The sequence below is a fragment of the Ochotona curzoniae genome, unplaced genomic scaffold, assembly GCF_017591425.1.
Source record: "Ochotona curzoniae isolate NIBS_2020 unplaced genomic scaffold, NIBS_Ocur_1.0 contig_2754, whole genome shotgun sequence".
Lineage (NCBI taxonomy): Eukaryota > Metazoa > Chordata > Mammalia > Lagomorpha > Ochotonidae > Ochotona > Ochotona curzoniae.
In genome coordinates, this window is record NW_024465582.1 from 32,047,467 (window position 1) to 32,072,470 (window position 25,004).

The 25,004-nt window shown below is 42.2% G+C and overlaps 1 long non-coding RNA gene across 1 annotated transcript in view; it reads right to left on the reverse strand.

Annotated features, from left to right (window-relative positions):
• Positions 1 to 2,094: 2,094 nt before the first annotated feature.
• Positions 2,095 to 25,004, reverse strand: part of LOC121154574 — a 48,411-nt gene continuing 25,501 nt past the window's right edge. Inside the window, exons 2-3 of the long non-coding RNA XR_005883558.1 lie at positions 19,046 to 19,119; positions 2,095 to 2,337 (exon numbers count right to left, since the gene is read on the reverse strand). This is a non-coding gene — a long non-coding RNA (uncharacterized LOC121154574). The remainder of the gene's footprint in view (positions 2,338 to 19,045; positions 19,120 to 25,004) is intronic.

Genomic DNA, 25,004 nt, shown 5'->3' on the forward strand with positions numbered 1-25,004 from the left:
CAACTTCAATCCTAGGCTCAGGACCAGCCAGTCCAGGGCATTTGTGGAATAAACTAATGGATGGGAGATCTCTCTGTCTCTGTGTCTAAAACAATTTTTCTAAATTATGAAAGCCTCACCCAAAGGGCTCTATTTCTTTAAACCAAACTTCCACAAGCTAAGCAGCACCACTATTTCTAAACTGCATTCCCAAGTCTTGCCCAGTTAGCTGCAGGTACAGCTTTTCTGTGTGGGCATAGTAACTTAGTAAGAAGACAGACTATTTGATGACTGAGGTTGAGTTAGAGAGACAGGTAAGTCAGCACCTTGGGGGAAGAAATTCTGCTGCTTGATTTTCTGAGTGATTTAGACCTGGTGTTCTGTCTCTGGGAATACATGATAATACTGCTATAAAAGGGTACTGGTGTTGTGACATAGAAGTAAACCTACCACCTTTAATACCCAGCCTCCCCTACAGGCACTGGTTCGTATCCCAGCTTCTCCACTTCTGATCCATCTGCCTGATTCTTTGTATGGGAAAGCAGCAGAAGATAGCACAGAAGTTTGTGTCACCCCCTGCACCCACTTGGGAGACCCAGAAGAAGCTTCTGGCTCCTGACTTTGGACCAATCATGTCCATTCTCCCCACCCAACTTTGCTTTTCCAAGTAAATAATTCTTAGAAAGTAAAAGAATGGCTCTTCTTACTTATTTTAGGTTTACTCTGTTGCATAAATCAGAGTCAAGAAACATCAGGAAAAAAATCTTGATATTTCTCATTGGTCTTGGCTTCGGGAAACCACGGGAGTTTATTCCTTTTCTTGTATGTTTCTTTTAATAGGGAGTTGAGAGAAATGAAAAAAGAATTTAATTGACACTAGACTGATACCATATTCAATGAATACTCTCCTCCAGAAACTTACCTTCCCAAAATACCTTTTAAGTTTTCTGAGTTTGAACTTGTTCAGGAAACTGATTACTATGCATAGCAGACACCATTCTCCAAAGATGGCTACAAAAATATTTTGTATCTCTCATACAATGGTGCAATGTGACCTTGATATTCTCTTATCAAGATATGGAGGAGTCAATTTTTCCATCCTTTTGAATCTGTATTAGATTTTCACCTCCAGGTCAATAAAATGCGACAAAATGGCATTGTGAAGATTTTTTTTTTTTCTGGCCCTTTCATTCTTGTTTTCTAAAGAGCTTTCTCTTGGGGAAATTAGTTACCATCCTGGAATAAACCAGGCAGACTATATACAGAATGTCCTAGGAGAACAGCTCTAGTTGAGTTCTCTGAAAACACCTGGAATCAACTGCCAATCATCAGAAAAGCTACCTGCAACATTCAACCCAGTAGAGCGTTGGGCTCTCCCAGGCACCTGCTGAAGACAGGTCAACTTAAGGAATTTAAAAACATATTCATCAAGCAAAATCAAACTAACTTCACAAATGCCCATAAGCTCCTCGAGTGTTAAGATGTCAGTCCTGCCTCATTTACCAATGTTTTTGCACCAATTCCATTTAGTTGCTAAAGCATTGTTTCCTTTCTAACTTTCAGAGCATCTGAAGCTAAAAATATCAAGCAGAGGAGCTGTTGGTTTATGTATTGCCTTTCTCTGTGTGAGCCTCCACCTGTTTTAAAATAAGGATTAATATTTGGCAGTCTTCTCCATTGCCTATTTTTTTTAAGATTCAGTTTTTCTTTATTGGAAAAGCAGATTTACAGAGAGGAGAAATAGAGAAAGATCTTCCATCTCTTGGTTCACTCCCATAGAAGCTGAAAGGGACAGAGCCGAGCCAATCCAAAGCCAGGAGCCAGAAGCTGCTTCCAGCTGCCCCACATGGTTGCAGGGTCCCAAAGCTTTAGGCCATCTTCTATTGCTTTTCCAGGCCACAAGCAGGGAGCCGGAAGGGAAGCAGAGCAGCCTGGACACCTGCCAGAGCCCATATGGATCCTGGTGCTTGTAAGGAAAGAATTACCAATTGTGCCATCACACCAGACCCTGAACTCAAGTTTTTATTTAAAGAGATCCCTGGTACTTTTTCTCCATCCTGCTTTCATGAGTCATTACTAATGAATTACTGACCATGCAGTGAGCAATCTCATTCATCCCCAATGTGCACAGAAAACCCATTGAGCTGGGCCCTGCATTGCCTTTTGATTTACACAAGGGTTAAATCATTGCTTTACATAAAATATATTAAATTGGTTCCTTGCCTCAGTGTCCATGGCTGCCCTTGAAACGGATGCTCCGGATGCTCTGATGCACTTCAGTCACACCTTCTGGACTAGCTCTGGATGGCAGGCCTTCCATTAGGATCTTGTGTTCTTTTCTGAATTGGTGATAAGGTTCTGAAAAGAGAAAGTGAAATGCTAAAGAGAAAGCTAGTTCTTCTACCCAGTTACTCAGTGAAACAACCAGAACCTAAGAATGTGAAGAAGGGCGGGCTGAATTCACTTCATAGAAAGCAATGAAGAGAAAGCGGCTCTCAGCCTCCCCACTTCATGGTACGAACAACTCCCACAATTGTAATCAATGCACCGTCCCTTGGGGGTTGGTGATAATGAATTTCCATCAGCTTCCAAAGACAGGCAAAGGACCTCTGCACCTCTCTGAGCCAAGGGCACTAACATGAGGTGCAGGAAAACTTTGCTCCTTCAATTGTTTAAAACTCAAACGTCTTCTGCAAAAAAAAAAAAAAAGAGTTACAGGGTAACTCTAGTCAGAAAAGGGATGGATTTTTTTCTGTTGAATCAATGAAGAAAAGTTATTAGCGATGATACATCTTTTAAGTAAAAAGGAAAACTGCCAGTGTCAAATATGGCTTTGATCTCATTGTCATTTTAGATGAGTAACTTCTATTTTTCTGTTTTCACCAAAGAACGTCGTTTTACAAAATAATTTCCATATTACCAGGCAGCCAAAGAACACATTAATGGGAATTATTATAGAAAGTTTTAGGTGGTCGCTTGATTTTCAAAATTATTTCATTTTCTTCTTTACTTTCTGATAATGTTTTCAAAATAATTTCTTATAGCTTTACCTGGCATAATAGATGAATAGTCTCTTTTATGCCTAAATATGAATTCCAAGTAGCTTATATATTGAGTAACATAGCTTTTTTTTACAGTTCATTTTGTGGCTTAAAGAATGAAAACCATATTAAAAGGTCAGGATAGAAGTACTTGTTATATTTCACTTATCTGAAAAAATGTTTCATCAAATAACAAATGAATAAAATCATACAACAGAGAAAGAATCAAGGTCGTGTAATAGGTCACAATTTTTTTCTATTTAAAGTGGATGCAATCTGATATAAAGAAGCTATTCAAATGTTTATTAAAGTTTTAAGAAGGAACTAAAGATACGTTGACAGCAGACTTTGCATTCATATTTTACATCAGATTTATTTCTTTATTCAGTGAATAATCATTGAACCTCGGTTTAAGCAGAAAAGCATTATATAGCCAGGAAGTCAATGCTATTTTTCTTTAAGTAGATGGTGTTTTCTTTACTGTGTTAGTCATAATGGCTGCCAGGGAAAGAGGCCCAGTTCACCAGTTCACACTAACCAATGTGAAAAAGTTGGTACCCATATCTGAAAATCTTTAGAATAGACAGGTGTGGGTGTTATCATGAGTCCTGTCTCTTGGAGCTTTGTTTCTCTGTGTTGACTCTATGCTTGAACAAATCCTACCACTCTATGCTACACAGCCACCATTGTCCCAATGTTGGATGCCAGTGGGTAAAAAAGTGCATCTTCACAAATAGCTCCAGGTAACAATTAGTTCAGCTTACATCATGCTTTGTGTCTACTCATGGACCAATCCACTACAGCAAGAGAGAACTGATATTCTAATTTATCAAATTCCATGTCTGCCCCTAAAGTGGAAAAATACCAACAGAATAAAGCTTTAGCCAAATAAGCAGGAATGAAATAGTGGACCAACATTCCCTAGCTAAAAAGGAGGAGTTGCAGGGCCTGGCGCGGTGGTGCAGTAGTTAAGGTCCTCGCCTTGCACGCCCGGGATCCCATATGGGCGCCAGTTCTATCCCTGGCAGCTCCACTTCCCTTCCAGCTCCCTGCCTGTGGCCCAGGAAAGCAGTCGAGGACGGCCCAAAGCTTTGGGACCCTGCACCCGCATGGGAGACCTAGAAGAGGCTCCTGGCTTCAGATCGGCATAGCATTGGCCGTTGCGCTCACTTGGAGAGTGAATCATTGGACGGAAGATCTTCCTCTCTGTCTCTCCTCTCTGTATATCCGCCTTTCCAATAAAAAAATAAATAAATAAAAATAAATCTTTAAAAAAAAAAGGAGGGGTTGCAAAGGCTGTCCTTAGCCCTCTAAAATCTTGTGTCAGATCCAGGGACAGAACATTCTGCCTGTCACTGCCCAGGTTTACACATACTGTGAGTATTTGCAAACAAATAAACAAACATACTGAGAGGCCTAACACCTCAAGGAGAAGGGAAGCCTGCCACTTGTTGAGAGGCCACTGACTGTCCCTCAGCAGGTGGCCAGGAAAACACACTTTCCTGATTGAATTAGAGACCACCAATGGGGAAAGTCCTCCCCAGGGGCTCCCTCCCAAAGTGGAGTCAGAGAACCCTTAAACACCCAGAACACTTCCTGTGTGAGGAAATCTCTCCCTCTCTCCTTTCAAGAGCACCCCCCACCCATCTCTTGGGTTCCTCCAAGGATACGTTTTCCCCTTCTTTCTTTTCCCATTTACCTCTTCACTTTGTAAATAAAATTTCATCTGCAACGAATCCCTGTCTTTTTATTTGTATACTAAGCTGAGGAAAGAACCCAAGCAGCTTTTACCAGTAATGCTTAACCTGAGGGCAAAAATGGCATCTGCATACTCCATCTATACTCAAGAAACTGCAGAGGAGATTGAGACACAAGTACATAAACAGCTACGCTCCTTTCTACACACACACACGCATAGGTCCCCAATGTGATACGAAACAGGCATACGTACACAACGTAATATGATAGGAAACCAAATCCTGATGTATGGGTTTTCCACTCTTCACGTGTAAGTGTGCTCACACCGCTGCAGAAGCAGAAGGGATGCCTGCACACACTGATCTTTTATGAATCCATACGAACAGTCTCTGGCACAGCACCCTAAAATGAAACAGGAAGTGAAAAAGGCTGTTCCACTCGACATGTCAGAGTTTGCATACAATCTGATCTCTGAAGTGTGAACAGAATTTTTGCAGATTGATGGTATGTGTAGTAGAAACAAAATAAAATATGAAACAGAGAAATAATTAAATTAGGAAAATAAGTTCGTGAAACTAAAAGTGGCTTCTCTTTAACATGGTTGGGTTGCAATTAGCAAGAGCCCCACATCAAAGTAACTCCAACATAGCATTTCATAGAGGACGGTGAGTGGCTGTGATAGGAAAGATCTTTATATTCTAAGGGGCCTATACACAAAATTTAGAGTCTGGATCAATGCTCTATCCACCAAAACTGTCTTGTTTTACTCTTTCAATTTCTCTGGTGTCAGAAGTGATTTATATTTAACTATTGTCACCTCAGTGTCTTTTAAAACAGTCATGAAGAATTCACAGGGAGAACTCTTACGGTGTACATAAATGAAAACATCAAAGGGATAGTTAATGAATAAGTAATACAGGGTTCTGGCTTTAGCCTGGACATCGTCACTCTTGTCCTTACAACACGAAAAGGCAGTTTTCATGGATTCATCAGAGAACTGGAGTTCCAAGGACAACCTCCATGCAAACCCTGGAGAGAAAGAAACAGGAATCCAGAAAGCTGCAACTGAGATCTGTTACCCCAGAGCTGAGGCTGTTGGGTCCAGAAAGAGGCGAGGTTGACGATTTGTTGATCTGTTAGACGCTGGTTGTGAATAAGCACATGAGTGAGAAAGTGCGAGGAGCCCTAGTTTTCAGGCAGACTCACACTTTCATGCGTTTAACTTTGAGAACACTGGCTCCCACATTCTCAGGGCAAAGATCTGAGAAAGAAGACAACAAGGCACTGGAAGGTGGAGGGAAGACAAATCAACAAAAGCAAGCCCAAAGTGGTCTTTGTTATAGAAGCCACTTAGGGACAAGACTGTTGGCGCTTCATCCCAGCTGGGGGAGGCCATTTCTCACCTTCCTGGCCACTCTAACATTTCTGTCATATATGAAGGACTGAAAAAAAAAAGTCTATCCATAGAAAAAATAATTGTGAAGACCCTAGATGAAAGAGAAGCCCACCAATCAAAGGGATGGTTTCCATTCTCTCACACCGTACCACCACCCCATGCAGGGCTCCAGTGTAGCAATGCTGGCATAACACTAAAGTGACAAGGCATAGATTCTCTCTGAGGCACACAGGGAAGCCAAGAGACAAGACAGCATCCCAGAAATAAGCTCAGTAGAGGAATTTGCAGACCCTGGAACCTAGAGCTACAGTGAACATTCAGCACAGTCTAATTTCTCACCAAATTACCATAAGATAAACAGAAAAGGCCCGTTTATCTCAGTTCCCTGTATAAGCATGCCAGAAATTCAGAAAAGGTGGCAGGTCATGACATGAAACAAGCAAAACTAAGTACAATCTGATAACATGAAGCATGCCAAACTCAAATATGGCACCGATGCTGAAGCAATCAGAATGGGCATTTAAAATCACGGCTGTGATGGTACATTGATGGCTATAATGGGAAGAGTAGACAATTTGCCACAATGAGTGGACAACGTGAGCAGAGATGTGGAAACTCAAATAAAACACCAAAGGGAAATTCTGGGACTTAAAAAATACTGTGACACAAAGGAAAAAATACTTTGATCAGCCTGCAAGTAGAATGGACAAGCACAGGTATAAAATTAATGAACTCAAATATAGTATAGAAGGTAATACATCCAGGGTCAGTTCAAGCAAGAGGGAGCTGTTGCAACACAGGCAAGTCCAAGTCAACAGGTTGAATAGTGTGCATTAAGTTCTACACTGTTATCTGTGTTTCTGTGACAATCAGGTGATACATTTTCTATTGGGTCATTACTTGGCTAGCTGTCACCATTGTGGAAACCCTCTTAACCTGCAACTGATACCTGTGTGGAGGCTGTTGCTGTTGTCATTGCTGCCTGGATAATGTGTCACGTACCTACGGCTCCCAGACCCACTGGTTCCCAGTCTTCCGATCCAGATCTGACTTCTGTGCTGCAGGCAGGATTCTGGAGTAAGTGCACCAGGCCTGCCAGAAGACAATGGCTTCCAATCCCACAGAGGCACTAGAGCCTTGGGCCCCCAAAGGCGTGGAAATACATGGATGGTAGTGCCCAAGCCTGTTGGGTGGATGAGGAGATGTTTGTCCCTAACAGCACTGGAACAGCAACATTGAAGGCACTCAGGCTAACAACGTCTGCATGGGAGAGCTACACGTTTTGCAGAAACACCTGGTTACCAGCTACACTTAGGCACTTAAGCAAGTGCTCTATTTAGGCCAGGATGAAATACGGGAGTGGATAGCCACAAGGATGCAGTGCTTGGGTGGCCGTGATCATATGGGTTGAAGGACACGCCCAACTCCACCCCAAGAGTGAGCTGGAGTCATGTTTTGTCCACAGTATGGGCTCTAAGAGATGTCAGAAAAGGGAGGTACCCGCAAACCACAGGGTGGGTCTTCCAACTACGAGTGGACAGGATAGGAGGCCACATCGCTGCACGCTGAGATGAGAGAACTGGACCTACTGGTTGCCTAAGAGATGACAAAGAAGAGTGATAGAAATGTCCAGACAGTGTTTATGGAGTGAGTCCTCATTCTTTAGGAATGGAAACCATATTGAGTTGTACGCCAAGATCTGAGGACAACAGAGTTTGTAACACACTTCAGGGGGAAAATTGCAAAAAGCCACTTTGAGGGCAGTTGTGGTGAACTCTACCCAAGGCCAAGCAAGCACTTCTGTTTTTCTGGAGAGGGGAGGGGAGAGGCAGCTACAGCAGCAATGGAAACAGCCTTGAATCAGAGGACCCTGATAAAGCCACAAGGTAAAGCACTCCAACACGGAGGAGATAAAGGCAGAGATGAAGGTAACAATGGCCCTTTCTACTGGAAAAATGGCTCGTGAAGGCTGGCGAAGCCCTGAGCTAGGCTGTAGCAGTAATGCCATGCATGAGCCTGAGGTTGCACACAAGTGTGAGATTTCAAGTTCATGATCAAGTGATGCCCATGGCAAGTGACAGTGACTTTGCCAATGCCTAGATAAACGGTGTGGATGTGATAAAAGTCACACGTGAAGCAGTGATTCATAGGTGTTTCATGCCACATGACAGTGATGCCGTGACAGGCCTTTGTGGGCCTACTGTGGTGCTGAGCACTACTCTAGTACTGTAGTACTGTAGTACTGTAGTACGCATTCTCTGGTTAGCAGGAATACTCCACCCAAAGGAGAGTGCATGGAATTGGCTTCCACAGTCACCAAGCATGAGGAAGCATAGGCACGGGTATCATGAGTGGTGGATTCCACAAAATCTTCCCAGCTGGATGTTACAGCTGCAACCACTGGTTTTTGATAGTGGTCATAGCAGCTGTGGCAGGGCTGGGTGAATAAAGAATATCCTGTCTGCCTACCCCCCCCTCCCCATCAGTGTTCTTCCAGCTCCCGATCAGGGAGCTAGGCTCGGATCCCACAGGAGTGGACACGATAAAAATCCAGCTCCCGTTGACAGCCTCAGAAGGAATTCCTTCAGCTCCCAGGACTATCAGATACCACGACCACTTTTCATAGCACCCGAGAATGGGATAGAGTAACCAAAGCCATATTTGAAACGGGCGGTTTTCATTTTTTCTTAAAAGATGTATTGACTTATCTTCAAGGCAGAGTTAGAGAGAGCCAGACTGAGATTGTCCGTCTGCTGCACAAACCCCCAGATGGCCACAACAGCTGGGGCTGGGCCAGGCTGAAACCAGGACCTTCTTCCAGATCTCTCTCACAGATGCAGGGGCCTAAACTCTTTATCCATCCTCTGCTGCTTTCGCAGGCATTAGGAGGGAGCTGTATCTGAAGGGGAGGCTCCAGGACAATAATGGCAACCATATAGGGTGCAGGCATTTCCGGTAGGGACCTAACCAGCTGCTTCACAGCACCAGATCCACAGGTCTCGTTCGACAGTTCTAGTCCCATTGTACTACATCAGCATCTTCACTCTCCCTCCCCTTCTAATTACTGTACAGCATGATAGTTGGGCCTATATGTAGCATTTTTTAATTTTGTAAGGTTATTTTGCCATCTTATTTCTCTTCGAATGTGCTTGCATGATGCGTTTTATCTGGTTGTGGCCATAAATCTTTACTTCCTATGGAAGTAGAATTTGATCCCAGGAGGAAATGGACAATGAAGAGTTTTTGGCAAACTCTGAAGTCATCTTTGCTCTACTCATTTGCACCTGCTGGGACCTGCCATGTGCATTGCTGTCCAGCATAGATTGGAACGGAGACCTGGTGGTAAGGCAAGCAGTGGGAAGCTGCAGCCTTTAAAGACTCAGTACAAGGACCTCCGAAGTGTCAGGGCAACCTCATCAAGTTATTACACCCAAGGACAGGGCAAACTCAGAGGGAATTTCAGGGAAATCATCACAGTGAAGCCAGAAGTGAGAAAAGGATTGTTTAGCTAAGAAAAGAAATGGCAATAAGAATTTCAGCACCAGGGGCTGGGGCCACGGGGCAGTACACCAATCCTCTGCCTGCAATACCAGCATCTCTTATGGGCACTGGTTCATGTCCCAATTGCTCCATATCTGATTCAGCTCCCTGCTAATGACCTGGGGAATGGTGGAGGATGGCTCAAGTCTTTGGGCCCCGTGTGCCTATGTGGGAGACCTGGAAGATGCTCCAGGCTCCTGGCTTCCGATCAGCTCAGCCACAACTGTTGCTGTCACTTAGGGAATAAAACAGTGGATGGAAGATCTCTCTCTCTTGCTCGCTCTTGCTCTCGCTCTCTCGCTCTCTCTTTGTCTCTCCTTCTCTCTGTAAATCTGCCTTTCAAATAAAAAAGAAATAAATCTTTTTTAACAAAGGAATTTTAACATCAGCAGGCAAAAAGAACATGACGATAACCTTCGGAGCACTATGGAATAGAGTCAGAGCATGTCTTGTTGTATGTTTTATTGCAGAATATTAGATCACGCAAGACAAGTCTAGTATGTATTAAGGACTCTTTATCTAACCAAGCCTGGTGATGGCAGTGCCCACCAGAAATAAGCAAATGAAGTCACTATGGCAATCCATGGAAGACAGTAGAAATTATTAATTCTTATCAACCATGACAGTTTCAGTCCATTTTGAAGGCTGGAGGCAATACCTAAACCAGTTTCCAAACCTTCGTTAGCTGTGACCTGGTCCACATTCTGCCAACAATCCACTTTGTTTATTTAATCAAGAATCTCTGGCAGCTAATTTATTCAGCTATCAAATGCAAACAGTGAAACCTCCTTCCCAAACCATTCATGACTGATTCATTTTCTTCAAGAAGCCAATCTAACTTATATGCCATCAGGGTGCTTGATTATTAGCAAACCAGAAGTATCACAGATTCTCATTTATAAAGAAAACTCAGAGTGTACAACTCAAGGATAACACCTCAGCATTGTACCAATGGAAACACCCTGCCAATGCAAACAGAATCCTGACTAGTAAGTACTACCAAGTATTTGAGCAAGAGAAATGGACTCTTAGCAGCTGACTCACTTCCTCACAAGCTGTACTTGCAATACCTCTTTTAGTGTGTTCAGAACACTAACAGGAATTTGTCCAATAATTCTGGAGGAAAATAAAAAATATATTCTCAAGGTTCATCCAATGATTTAGGCTTATTAAAAAAAATTGTGGGTCCATCTGTGCAGTGGCTGCCAGGTCCATGAGTCCTGGGGGTGGGGGATCTGGTAAGTCCTGGTCCAAGTCCTTGGGCCCACCTGCACGGTGGGTGCCGCATTTGTGAGCCCAGGGTCGAGGAGTCTGGCAGGGCCTGGGTTGCCTGGTGCAGATCCTCAGACCCATATGCCAGAACTGGTCCTCCTCAGTAGAAAAGACGGCGCGGCGGATGGCAGACCATGATGAACATGGAAGATGTGGCAGCCCACTGGGGTCTGAGGAAGACATCTAGTACCATAGCAAATGAAGGAGAATAGAACAAATTGGACAACTACTCCAGCCAAACGATGACAGCAAATATCTGGGTGAACGGAAACTGTAAGGTAGACTGTCAGCCAGTGTAAATGGGAAGGGTTCCTCATCCTTGGGTCAGTGAAATCAAGAGCATCTCAGAACTATCGAACCCACCTGAGCAGAACCCTCAGCACATGCGCCACATCAGGACCCTGGGTTAGTATCGGGTATCTGCTCCCCAACCAGGGTACTAGGGCGTTTGGCAGGCTGGGTATGGCTTCTTCGCTTGTCTCTCTTCTTCCCTTCGAATCAGGAAGAAATCGAAACATTGGAAACAACATGATCACACTCACTTTTCCCTGACCCTCAGTCCTTCCCATCCTGATCAACTATAAAAACAAATAAATAAATAAGTAAATGTACTTGGCTTTTAAAATGTTGACAGTGGAAAAACCCATTTTGCCTAATTATTTTACACAGGTTGTAAGAACTTCTCCAATTTAAAATGTTTTTATTTTTATATCCTATCCACTCAAAACCATTATTGTGCTCAAAATCAATTTCCATCTCAAAAGTCCATTCCTTAAGACTCCTTGAATCATAAATTTGTTGCTAGGGCAGGAACTTTTGGAAGTTAAAAAAAAATCTCAGACTTGGTTGAAAAAAACATCTATTCAACCCTTACCCTTCCTTGCTAATGAGAATAATATATCAAAAAGAAAGCAAAGAGAAAAGGAATAATTAAAATTAAACATGAAGGAGAAGATATGAATATAAAATATTCATAAACAGAGCAAGGATCACTGATGAGAACCAAAGATGAAGAGGCTGAGATCTTAACCAAACATTGCAGAAATAATCCATGAAAGCCTTTACATGACTGCTCTGTGATGCCGTGAGCTGCTCTTTCTACCTTCTTACAACAGCCAAGGTGATTTTCTTAAAAAGAAAGTTTTTTTACATTCTGTTCACATTTTGAAATTTTATGTGTTTCAACTTTATGCGAAACCCAGAAACCCAGAAACACAGAGAGATCTTCCAGCCACCGGTTCCCTCCCAGGTTGCCCACAATAACTGGGGCTGAGCTAGCTGAAGATTGAAGTCAAGAGTTCAAACCCAGATTCTCTCACATCAGTGAAAGAATCCAACTCCTGTAGTTGTTGCCTGCTGCCACCCAGAATGCACTGTGGCAGGAAGCGAAATTGCAAGTGAGGTAGCCACTAGCACCAGGCACAGATCCTTCAGTCTGTTTGAGCGCTGTGCACTCCTAGCACAAGATCTTAGCATAAGGAATTGTCTCGTGCTAGAAAGCCCAAGGACCCACGTGGCCAACTGCGAGAGGGAGCAGAGTGTGCAATGCAAGGCTAGTGAGGTATCGGGTGCCAAATCACTCATAGCATTGTGGGAAGTGATGGGAAGCTTTGCCTTCATCCTAAGAGAGGTAGGAAAATGTTGACATATTTTAAGGGGAAAAAAAAGTGACTACAGGGATGGGTGTATGGTACAGTGCTTAACTCACAGCTTGGCGTACGTTCATTTCGTTTTGGAATGCCTGGTACAACAGAGAAGGAACAAAAACCCACCCTGGGAAGAAGTGAGACATCCCTAATAATTCTAGGGATAATGACCACTAACAAAGGAGCTATGCCGGGTGAAGAAGGAAGAAAGGGCATTGCTAACAAGAGAAACTTACAAGCAATAGAAGAGACTGGCACTTCCAGAGCCAGGAGTAGGGGTGGTTAAAGAAGTTGGAATTATAATCGAGAGGGTGTGTGTGTGTGTGTGTATCAGAGAAGCTCAAGGGTGAAACTGTGCTCTATCATTCTAAGGGAGAACTTCAAAAAAGTTTTTAAGAAAGAGAAGAACAATATTAGATTTGCTTTTAACTTATGTAAGTTGCCCATAGTCATTAGTTATAGTTGCAAAATTTGGGCTAAGGTTTCATATTCCTGATGATCTGATCAAAATTTCTTCCTCGAACTTGTTATTTTAGAATAACAGGGGGACTTGTGAAACAGATTGCTGGAACTCCCCACCCCACCAGAGTTTCTCATTTACTACCTCTGGAATGGGGCAAAAGAATTTCCACTTTGTAAAAGATTTTTTTTTTTTTTACTTGAAAGGCAGTTAGAGACAAACCAACAGAGAGAGAGAGGGAGATCAGTCTTATATCTATTGGCTTATTCTCCAAATGACTGAAACTGCCCAGGCTGGACCAAGTTAATGCCAAGATGTCCAAACTCCAACCAGGACTGCCGCATGTGTGGAAGGGGCCCAGGTATACAGGACATTCTTGGCTGCCTTTCCAGACACATTAACAGGGAGCTGGATTGGAGGCAGAGCACCCAAGACTGCAAGCTGCACTCTCATGAGATGTCAGGACTATAAACCCAACAGCACCACCAAATTCTGCATTTCTAAAGAGTTCCTAGTTGATACGGATGCTGTTGTTCAGCCACCACACTTTGAGAATCACCACTAGATTTTATTACTCAGTCAGCTAAGTATAAACTATTTAAAGATATTTGATACCAAAACAAATAAGAGAAAAACTCAGGCACAGAAACTCTTAACACGACAGGCAATCTAAGAACCTCTTACATTTGTGTTTCAGAGCATTTAATTTTTTCCTGGGAACAAACGTAACTTTGAACCACAAATCACCTTGACTCATTTTTTTTAAGATTTATTTTTATTTGAAAGGTTCATTTTACAGAGAAAAAAGGAGAGAGAGGAGTCTTTCCTTCCTCTGGTTCACTCCCCAAATGGCTGCAAGGCTGGAACTGAATTTCCCTGAAGCTAGGAGCCTCCTCTGGGTCCCCCATGTGGGTACAGGGGTTTAAACACTTGAACCAAGCTCTGCTGCTTTCCCAGGCCACAAGCAGAGAGCTAGATCAAGAGTGGAATAGCCAGAAGAGGAACTGGCACCGGTGTGGGACACCAGCATTACAGGGTTAAGGATTAGTCTGCGGTACCACTGTGCCAGTCTGATTCTCATTTCTTTATTTACAAAGTAAGTGGTGGCAGTGAATGAGCTCCTATAATTTAGCCTCTGAATTAAATTTTATTAAAGTTTTATTCAATTAGAGATACAAGTATGCATGTGAAAAAAGCAAAAAATGAGAACAGTGAGTAAAAAATAAGAGAACAGTTAGAAATTCCTGGGAAGTGGGTAAAACTCAAGCTAAGATTTCTCTGAAGGGCAGCTATCAATAACATAGCAAGACAAAAATGACACAGCTTGCTAAAATTTTTGAACTTTTCCACATTTAACAACTTGGTTTTTAAAGATTTATCTCTTTATTTGAAGGTCGGAATTACAGAGACACAGAGAGAGAAACCTTCCATACACTTGCTTGAGCCTCAGATGGCTGCAACAGTCAAGGTGAGGCCACGACAAAGCCAGCAGCAAGGAAAAGTCTTCCAGGTCTCCCCTGCAGGTGCGTGCGGGCCATCCGCGGATTTTTCCAGGCTATCAGCACAGAGCTGGAGCAGAAGAAGAACTGAGAGCACAACCTGCACTCCTCTGGGAGGCAGCCGCCACAGTCAGAAGCTTTCTGTGCTACACCACAACACCAGACCTAGCAGCTCCATTTTTTCAGATGCCTTCCCAAATTACCTTTATCTGTAACAGAATCCCCATGCTACACTCTCTGTAATGAACATCTCAAGTGATTCTCTTCTCCCAGAAATGTCATCCTATTAGCTAAGACGCCTGTGGTGAGACAAATTTCAAAGTATCATCCAAATGATAAACAATGTCCAGGGTCCATGTAATATTCATGAAGATTCGTTTTATTTCCAAAAGTAACACAAAAAAATTATTGTCATCAGATTTACATCATCATATTTTTTTTTTTTGGCTGAAGTTCTATTGCCTTTCGATGGATTCTTCAAGGTAACAAGATTTTTCGTTATGCTTTTATTTCTAATCAAGCAAATCTTAGGAATTTAATAGTATTTAACGTTTTCAGCTCAGGTATTGATTATCCAATTATTGCACTCTTTTTTCTGTGCTATTCTCATTAAATTGAAAGCTGATACTTGGCCAGCATGGTAGCCTCGTGACTCAAGTCCTCATCTTGCATGCTCTAGAATCCCATATGAGCACCATTTTGTGTCCCAGCTGTTCCACTTCCCTCCCATCTCCCTACTTGTGGCCTGGGAAAGCAGTGGAAGACCACCCAAAGCCTTGAGACCCTGCACCCGCGTGGGAGACCCAGAAGAAGTTCCTGGCTCCTGGATTTGGATCGGCTCAGCTTCAGCCACTGGGTCCACTTCTGGGGAAGGAACCAGTGGACAGAGGATCTTTCTGTCTCTCCTCCTTTCTGTATATCTGACTTTCCAATAAAAATAAATACATCTTTTAAAAAAGAAAGGAAGTCTGATATTAAACCAATGATGTTAACTCTATCACATCTCCAAAATTGGGAGAAATCAATAGTGTATTGGGTGTGATTTGGACAACAGACTCTGAGCAGCTGTCAGTACAATGTCTGACATCCTGGTGAACACTAGCCGAGAAGGGATCCATTTTGTCGCTGGAAAAGACTTGTCAGCGAATTGTACTCTTTTGTCATCCATCTGGACCAGATTTTAACCTGTCCTCTTTAAAGTTTTTCCTTCCATGTGCCCTGATATCTCCCTTTGGCCCACACATGACTCTCAAAATCATGCATTTTTGATAACTCCTGATGATCAGGGAGAGAAACTTGAGCTCCTTGTTAAGTTTCTTACAGAGTACAATCGGAGAAATCTGAGTTCACCTAGGATTTGGAATCATTTCCTTCAAGAACACCAGCAAGATTCGCCAAAATGAAGGAAAGGCTGCAGGACATGGGGCTCATGGAAGAACTTGGTCCTGGCACAGTCAGGTCTCATCCTCTTTCAGCCTCTCTCTAGGCTCCTTGTGTGGCTTCGTTCTCCACGCTACAGAGTGGCTACTTGCTGCCCTAACAGGCCAGGCTTCCATCCACACACAATTAATAAACATCCAGGAATGGACCCAGCCTGGTGCTGGCTCGGCCGTGTGCTATCACTTGGACCAATTGCTTTGTTAAACTGTGTATAATATTACCAGGAGCCCAACCTAAGCGAAGTTGAGCCTTAACACTGGTTAAAGTGTCCAAATGTGAAGTGCCTTGACGAGCAGCTTCCTGATTACATGGGAAAAGAAGTTGCAAAAGCAACATTTTGCTCAAGCGAAACAATGTGGTAACTTATTTCCAGTTACTTTTGCAGTGTAACAAATGACACCATATTTAAAGGACATAAAGCAATCATCACATTTTATCAGCCCCAGGATACATTTCTGATAGAACATATTATAAATGAACTACATTACAGAAAATCCAGAAAAACTTTACAAATTATACATCCTTTACTATGTAGACAAAATTAGTTAAGACTGAGAGCAGCAATATGGATATCAATTTACTTTGTCAACTTATAGCCAAGATTGTAACTTTACATTAATACTATGAAAGGTATCTTGCTGCTATTGATAAAAATAGTTTAAAAAAAAAAGGAGTATACTAAGAGAATTGATGACAGCCCAGGAGATGTTGACATAATGTAGTGAATGCAAGGACAATTAAGGCCAACTGTATACTTCCTGTGTTCAACAGTGAGGTCAGACAGTCAAGAATTAATGATAATACCGAGACCAAGAGCCATCAAATGACTTTACAGTAATTTCCTTTTGTGTCACACAATTATGCCTTTCCTCTTAACTGTTCCGGGTATGCTAAATGCTCAAGCATTTTAAAAGAATTATTTCCTAGTCAACAGAACGGACTAATTGTAACCATGATACCTCAGTGAGGGTGATTTTCTTTCCAGCTGACAAAATATTAACAGGGGCCTGCAAGAGCAGGCTAATTCTCTGCTTGTGGCACCAACGTCCCATGTGGGCATGGTTCCCACTTCCGGCTGCTTCACACTTGATCTGGCTCCTTGCTAATGGTCTGGAAAAGCAGCAGAGGATGGCACCAATCCTGTGCCTTCACATCCATGTGGGAGAACTGGAAGAAGCTCCTGGTTCTCAGTATCACACGAGCACAGTCCTCTCTCTCTGTCTCTCTCTCTCTCTCTCCTATCCATCATTCCATAATCCAATTTAAAAACTTGCATATTCGATCTGTAAAGCCTCACTCTCAACTCTCTACTATTTTATTGATATCAAATATAAAAAACATTTATGTCATATAATAATGAAAAAATGCACTTTCACTAAACTTTGTATTATGATGTCCCATCTTAGCCTGAATTCTTCAGTGCTCATTTAGTGTTCTTCAGTGCTCATTTAGTTTAGTTTAATAAAGCTTTATTTAAACACTTCTCCAATATTTTCACTTACTGTTATTCAGTGTTATCTCAATCAGAAGAGCCATAACATTGGAATAATGTTAAACGAACTGGTCTGAGGAACAAACGAGTCCTTGTCAAATCCTGAACTAAGTGTTTATATGCCTTAAGAAAAGATAGGCACTGGCATTATAGCATCTGTTTCCAAACATTGTACATGCTACAACTACCAACTTCGAAATGTCCCAAGGACCATATGACATCACTTACAATTAAATCAGAATGCATGGGGCTGTGAGCCAACTTGTAACAGTTTGAGAAACTTTGGACTGCTTTTTGATTTTAACTTTAAAATCGTTTCAGATCTAGAATTCTACGACTTGTTATACAACACAAAGTATTCAGTTAAAGCATAAAACCCTCAATGTATTTACAATTGATGAACTCGAGAGAAGCCTCATTTTAAGCCCTCAGGACAAAGTGAAATCTCTTGTTATCTAAACTGCCAGAGTTAATTTTTACTTGGGTCCAACTCTGGCCATTTCTACCAGGAACTAAGACGGGAGAAAAGAAACTTTAAGAACGAAATTACATTGCTGATGGCAGCAGTCCAAGAGAAGAGTGATTGTGTTATGCAGAATGTGTATGAAAAAACAGACTAAATCATTATTCATTATGTTATTGTTATTAGCCTCCATAAATCTCTCCACCGCCTCTCTTCTTTCTGCAGAAGTCAAGACAAAATGCCACACACCCAAGGTTCCACCCATCCAAGATCCAGACACTTTGTGGATATTATGTTCAGGATCTTGTACCTTTAGTGCAAAGAGGAAAAAGAGCTCTCGCGTTAGTCTTGCTTAGGGTAATCAGGGAGCTAGTGAACAGATCTGCAGTGTGGAAAGAGAGAAAGAAATGTTAGGAGGAAGTTAATTAAGAAAGCAAAATAAATGCTCTTGGTGTAAGTTGACAGGATGTACAGCATTGCTTGAAGCAATCCATGCTTGTTTTCATTCAGCTTGATAGGTGGGTGGATCATCAAAGCAGCTTAACACAGGAGGGTTGGCAGCCCACCTGGACTCCGACTTGTGCAACACAATGTGACCATGGGATCTGGCTTCAATTTCACTTCTTGTGTCTATTTTTTAGGCAATTCTAAGAAAGTATGGTTGGGCTTATGAAGATCTTTTTTTTCAGCCCAGCCTATCACAAAGCAGGATCCATCCAAAATCTATAGTATTGTTTTTAAAATGCTTACTAGGTTGCTCGGATTTTCAGTGTCAAAATGACAACTTACACATACATAAGGCTAAGATGTCACTGAAAAGTAAAGATTTTAACTCAAGAAAATCAGAATAAATGTGGGTTTCCCCTCTGCAGAATGGGTCACGTGTTCACAGAGGTGCTTGCAGATCAAAGTGTTTGAGTCAAACTGGGAGCAATAAAAAGAGAAATATCTAGATAGGAAGCAAAGAGAGTTCTTCTGCAGCATGAAGAAGCGAGACAGAGGTTGTCTTTTCTCATTTGTTGCGGAATGTGAAGCTTCTGCGACAGAGTAGCACGGAGGGCACCAGCTCCTCCTGAGAACAGATGCAGAGGTGTTCATCCTCCTGCCAGAAACACTCACCTGCTGGGTCTTCATTATAGATCTGCCAGTATGAGTTAAAGGGAAGCGGGCTCGAAGAAAATGTCTTGCCTTATCTAGAACAATAGAAAGTGTCAAAAAACAAGTTAGGATTCACTCTGAGAAAGAATACCACCATTTAAGGATTCTGAAAAAGCCAAAGAAACTTTAAAAACCACCATTAACGATAAATAGTAACCAAGGTTCTCTGAGCACCGTGTTTACCACGTGCCAGTTTCTGCCTTGAAGATTTTACTTCGATCACCACACCTTACTTTCAACACAAACAGAAGTGCATTCATTTTGATACGTTTCTGATGCAAAACCAAGACACCAAGAGATCCAAGCCACTGTAACTGCAGATAAACAATGTGGCTGAGATTCAGTGGTTTTGAGGAAGGAACGAGAGGACCTTGAAGAGTCACACCGAAGCCCCAGCACACATGGGAGACCTTAACTGGGGTAGTTAGCATCAATCACCACCGGACAACACCACTGGCTGAGGCACTACCTGACAGGGCTAGATCACAGTACCCATCAGTGAGTCAGAACAGGGGAGGGGTAATGTTAGGCTGGTCCACGATCCTAATCAGAACTCAAGAGAATCAGGCCTGGAGGTTGAAGCTGTGAGGTGTGGAGGTTGGGGTGGTATGTGGGCTGACCCCTGTGCTGGAATCTCTGCCGGCCTCTGTGGTTGGGAACAGGCCTGGTTGGGGAGTTAAGGGGGTGCACCGACTAGATTGAGGTTCTCACTGGTAAGTAAGTGTGAGAGCCGGAATGGGGGGCAGTGGGTTGGGTTGGACATGGCTGCAGTCTTTCTTGGCATGGGTGTGGACTGAGTCTGAAGAGTACCAGACTGGGGTAATCTCCCCCTGGTATTTGTGAGAGGCAGGGTGGGTGTAGAAGTGGCTGGCCTAGATCTTGGCTTCCTCTGAACCACGTGAGAGCTGTGTCTGGGAATGAAGCAAGTATGGCTGGTCTGTAACACTCAACAGTAGGAACCAGAATGGGTGTGGGTCAGATGTGCAAGGTTCCTGCTAGGACAAGAGGTGATCTGAGTCAACTTCGGCCAAGGACCCACCAGTGTGCGCAAGATCTGCCACTGGGAGGAGGCATGATAGAGGAGCTTGGAGAATTCCTTTGTGAGGAGGAAGTCTCTGCAAGTGAGCACAAGAACCAAGGCTGAGAGCAGCCCAGACCATGTCAAGTTACAGTGTCCACTGGCAGACATGTGGATCAGGTCTGGAAACAGGCTAGACTTGACCAGTTCATAACACCCACTAGCAAATCTGAGAACCAGGATGGGTTGCAGGACAGCCAGATTTGGCTACAACACCAGCCAGATCATATTAGGGCTGGAACTGGGGGTTGGCTGCACTGGGCTTTGCTGTAGCACCCACCAGCAGCATCTAAAACAGGGGGCAGGCTGGCCCAAGCACGGCTGAAGCACCTGCTGGTGGATGGTGAGGTGAGACAAGCCATGCCAGTCTGGTTGTGGTGGCTGCCAGCTTGCAGGGCCCTGGCTGGGTGGCCCAGAATGCCAAAGGCACCAGGAAAAGCTCCTTAGCCACCCAGGGGCATGCTTGTGGAAACATAGAGACCTGGCGATAGCACAGTTGGAAGGGGGGCTGGGGTCACACATTCCAGATTGGTATGACTGTGGAGTTCATGTGTCAGAGCTGGACCTCCTCAGTAGAGAAGTTGGAGCAGTGAATGTCTGCCCCAGATACTTATGAAGAATAATGCAGCCTACTGGGGCCTGCAGAGGACAATTGGTACCACAGCAGAGAAAGGAGGACAGAATAAACTGAACAACTATCCAGCAAAATGAAGACTGCAATATCTGGGTGAATGGAAACTTAAAGTTCGACTATGTCAGCAAATAGACATTGGAAGGGGTGCCCCACCCTTGGATCTACGAGACAGACAGCATTTCAAAACTATCGAAACCACTTGGACAGAATTCCTGGAGCATGCATCACATCAAGGATCCTGGGTGGATATCAGGTGGCTATTCCCACACCTGGATACTGGGATGGTTTGGGAGGCTGGATAAGCTGCTCCCTTATCTCCTCCTTTCCTCTTCCACATCTTTGATAAGGTCAATTCCAAGGTATTTAAGAGTTTTCTCTATTACTTTAAAGGGAACTGTACTTCCAACTCCTTTCTCAGCCATGGTGTTATTTGTGTATGCTAATGCCATTGATTTATGTTCATTAATTTTGTATCCTGCTGCCCTGCCAAAATCTCTTATGAGTTCCAATAGCCTGTTGACTGAATCTTTTGGGTCTCATACATAGAGAACCATGTCATCTGCCAACATCCGTAGGAGATACCCAAGAATAGCATTTGAATTTCCAAAACTCTGTTTGAGGTGCTTTAATGATTATTACAAGAATTGAGTAATAGTGGAATATATTTGCTAAATGTCTTATAAATCTGACCAAAAATGTTATAAGTTGAAAGAGAGGAACATCTCCAATTATAAAATTGGAAACCACCCAGATTCCCCAATAGTACTGTGTAGGGAACGTAGATTTTCATTACAGAACAACTTTCCAAGGATTTCCTGACTTAAAACTTAGAAGCTAAGAAAATGAAAAACGAAACTTAGTCTTGCACAAATTAAATGTTAGGGTTCAATATAGAGACAGTACTGCTTAAGACAAAACCACTACAGTAAGGTCTACATTACAAGGAGGAAATATTGATATTCAAAATCGGAGGGTAAGGCTAACCTGCGCAGGAAATGAACCAAGAACACAAAGGAAAACTCAGGCACAATCCAATCCATGTAGCTTGCAGCTATTGCTGTATGAGAAAAGCTGTGTTCATCATTCCATATGCTTCTAAGGCTGAGACATCATTTAGCATATTAATAGATAACTAGGCATAAATGCATTACGTAAACCAAGTGATATTCCAGAAAATAAGTTTGAAAGCAAGCAAGTCCTCACCTTAAGGTGATTTGTACAGGGAGCTCCACCAACCTTGTTGGGAAATTCAAAATTTTACTTATTCAACTGTTACCCAATAATATTCAGTGGCATATTTCAGAAAGAATGTGTAGTCATAACCGGTTACAGTCCTTGGTAAATATGATAAATATGCTTTCCTACTCATTAGTCCATATTTTTAGGTATGTGAATGTTTTTTAAAAGTGTATGGAAAATGGAACTTAAAAAATAAGTTGATTTTGAAGCGAGAAAAATCTTTTTTTTTAAAGATTTATTTTTATTATTTTTTCATTGGAAAGGCGGATATACAGAGAGGAGATACAGAGAGGAAGATCTTCCATCCGATGATTCACTCCCCAAGTGAGCCGCAACGGGTCGATACTATGCCGATCCGAAGCCAGGAGCCTCTTCCGGGTCTCCCACGCGGGTGCAGGGTCCCAAAGCTTTGGGCCGTCCTCGACTGCTTTCCCAGGCCACAGGCAGGGAGCTGGAAGGGAAGCAGGGCTGCCGGGATTAGAACCGGCGCCCATATGGGATCCCGGGCGTGCAAGGCGAGGACTTAACCACTTGCGCCACCGCGCCGGGCCCGAAGCGAGAAAAATCTTGAACTCCATGCTTTCAAGGAATCTTCAAAAGGTCCATGGAAATGCATATTATGAAGAAACTGTGCTTGAATTTCAACTATTTTTATACTAAAATAAACATTTTTATTCCATTCCCCCAAAACATGTCTTAAGTACTTTCTCATATATATTATAAAAAATCAAAAGTTTGAAGAACACTGGCTATACTTTAAGAAAAAATTTGACTTTATAGATCTGTGGACACTTAAATGTTTTTTTTTTTTCCTAAAACACAAAAGGTAAATATCTTTGGGGAATTTGAAAACACTTGAAGGAAATATTCAAAATAGCAATAAAAATAGTCTGAGGGTTGTACCACACTACCACATAACAGGAAATAACTTACTTTTATCAATTGAGATCATTTTATTTGTAGATTATTACTTATTGTGGCTTTCAAAAAGGTGGCTTCAATTTATACAATGCATGGCAACATGCATGTTAAATTGAGAATTTAACAAAAGAATCTAATGATCAACGGTCATCATGACACAGTTTGGCCATTTGGATTTTCCAGAGAAACAAAGCAAAGAAATAAAACATATTTATTTCAATTTCCAGTTGTCTCACTGTTTCATTTAAATATACTAAATTTTGGCACATTGATCTTACAATCTACAACTTAGTCAAACTCAATTTTAATTCTATTAATTTTTGCAGGTTCCACTGGATTTCATTTATAGATGTTCTCCATGAATCAAAATATGTTTACTTGATATTTCCACTTCCGTTTCCTGCCTACACTTTCTGACACCTCCGCAGTAGTGCTGAAGAAAAGTAGGCAGAGTAAATATCTTTGCTTTTCATTGATCTTTTGGGGAAAGCACTCAATAACTATATCAAGTTATCATTAACATATTAATTCACTATGATATCAGCTGTATATTTTTCATAAATACAAATCTGGGGTTTTTTTTCTATTGTTTTATTACAGTTGCTTTAACCACAAGTTGAATTCCTTTATTAATATTATTCTAATTATTCTACAGGATTTGGCAATGTGCCTGTTTCATCCATGTTGTCAAATATGCTAAGATAAATTTATTTGTAATATGTCCTTAACATCTTTTTAACGTCCATTAAAAACTGCAGTGATATCATTCTTTCATTCTTGATAATGGCAAATTCTGCTGGTCTTTTCTTTTGCAAGTTCTTCAGTTCTGTTGTCTTCTTTAGGGAATCAGTATGGGGTTCATACAGACTGTTTTGCTATTTATTATTTCACTGATTTCTGCTCTAATATTCATGACTTCTTTTCTCTTGCTTTTATACATTATTAAGATAGCAGATGAGGCCTTTCATGGGAGAACTTAGATCTGTTTTTCATACAGATGTTCAGTGCTATAAACTCTCCCAGATAATCTTTTAGCAATATGCCACAAAATCTGATATTTTACCATTTTATTTTTATGGCATTCCAAATGCCTCTAAATTTTCGCTTTGATTTTTTTCCTGACACACAAATAATTTAGAAATAAGTTACTTAGATTCTAAACAGAGATTTTCCATAGGATTTCTCTATTTTTGATTGCTAATCTAACAACAAAAATTTTGAGAGGAAAAACAACAAAATTTGCATAATTGTAACTGTGATCAAAGTATTGAGACTTACTTTCAGAGCCACAACAGTAGTTTATTTCATAACAAACTCGATCAGTAGGGACCAGCGTGGTGGTGCAGTAGGGTAATTCCCCTTCCTATGGTGCCAGCATTCCATAGTGTTGCTGGTTCAAGTCCTGGCTTCTCCACCTTTGATCCAGTTCCCTGCTTATGGCATGGGAAAGCAGCAGAGGATGTCCCAAAACCTTGGGCCCCTGTACCCACATGGGAGACCGGGAGGAGGCTCCTGGCTTTGGATCGGCATAGCTCTAGCCATTGTGCCCATTGAGAAAATGAACAAGTTAACGGAAGACCTTCGCATTAGTTCTCATTCTCTCTTTGTAAAAAATGTCCTGCATACAAAATAAATCTTTTTAAAAATGTGTATAGGGCCCGGCACGGTGGCGCAGTGGTTAAGGTCCTCGCCTCGCACGCCCGGGATCCCATATGGGCGCCGGTTCTATCCCGGCAGCCCCGCTTCCCTTCCAGCTCCCTGCCTGTGGCCCGGGAAAGCAGTTGAGGACAGCCCAAAGCTTTGGGACCCTGCACCCGCGTGGGAGACCCTGAAGAGGCTCCTGGCCTCGGACTGGCACAGTATCGGCCATTGCGCTCACTTGGGGAGTGAATCATCAAACAGAAGATCTTCCTCTCTGTCTCTCCTCTCTGTATATCTGCCTTTCCAATAAAAAAATAATAAAAATAAATCTTTTTTAAAAATGTGTATAAAGACATAGAGTGGGATCAAGAGCGATCCTGACAGCCTCTTAACAGGAGGTCATATGC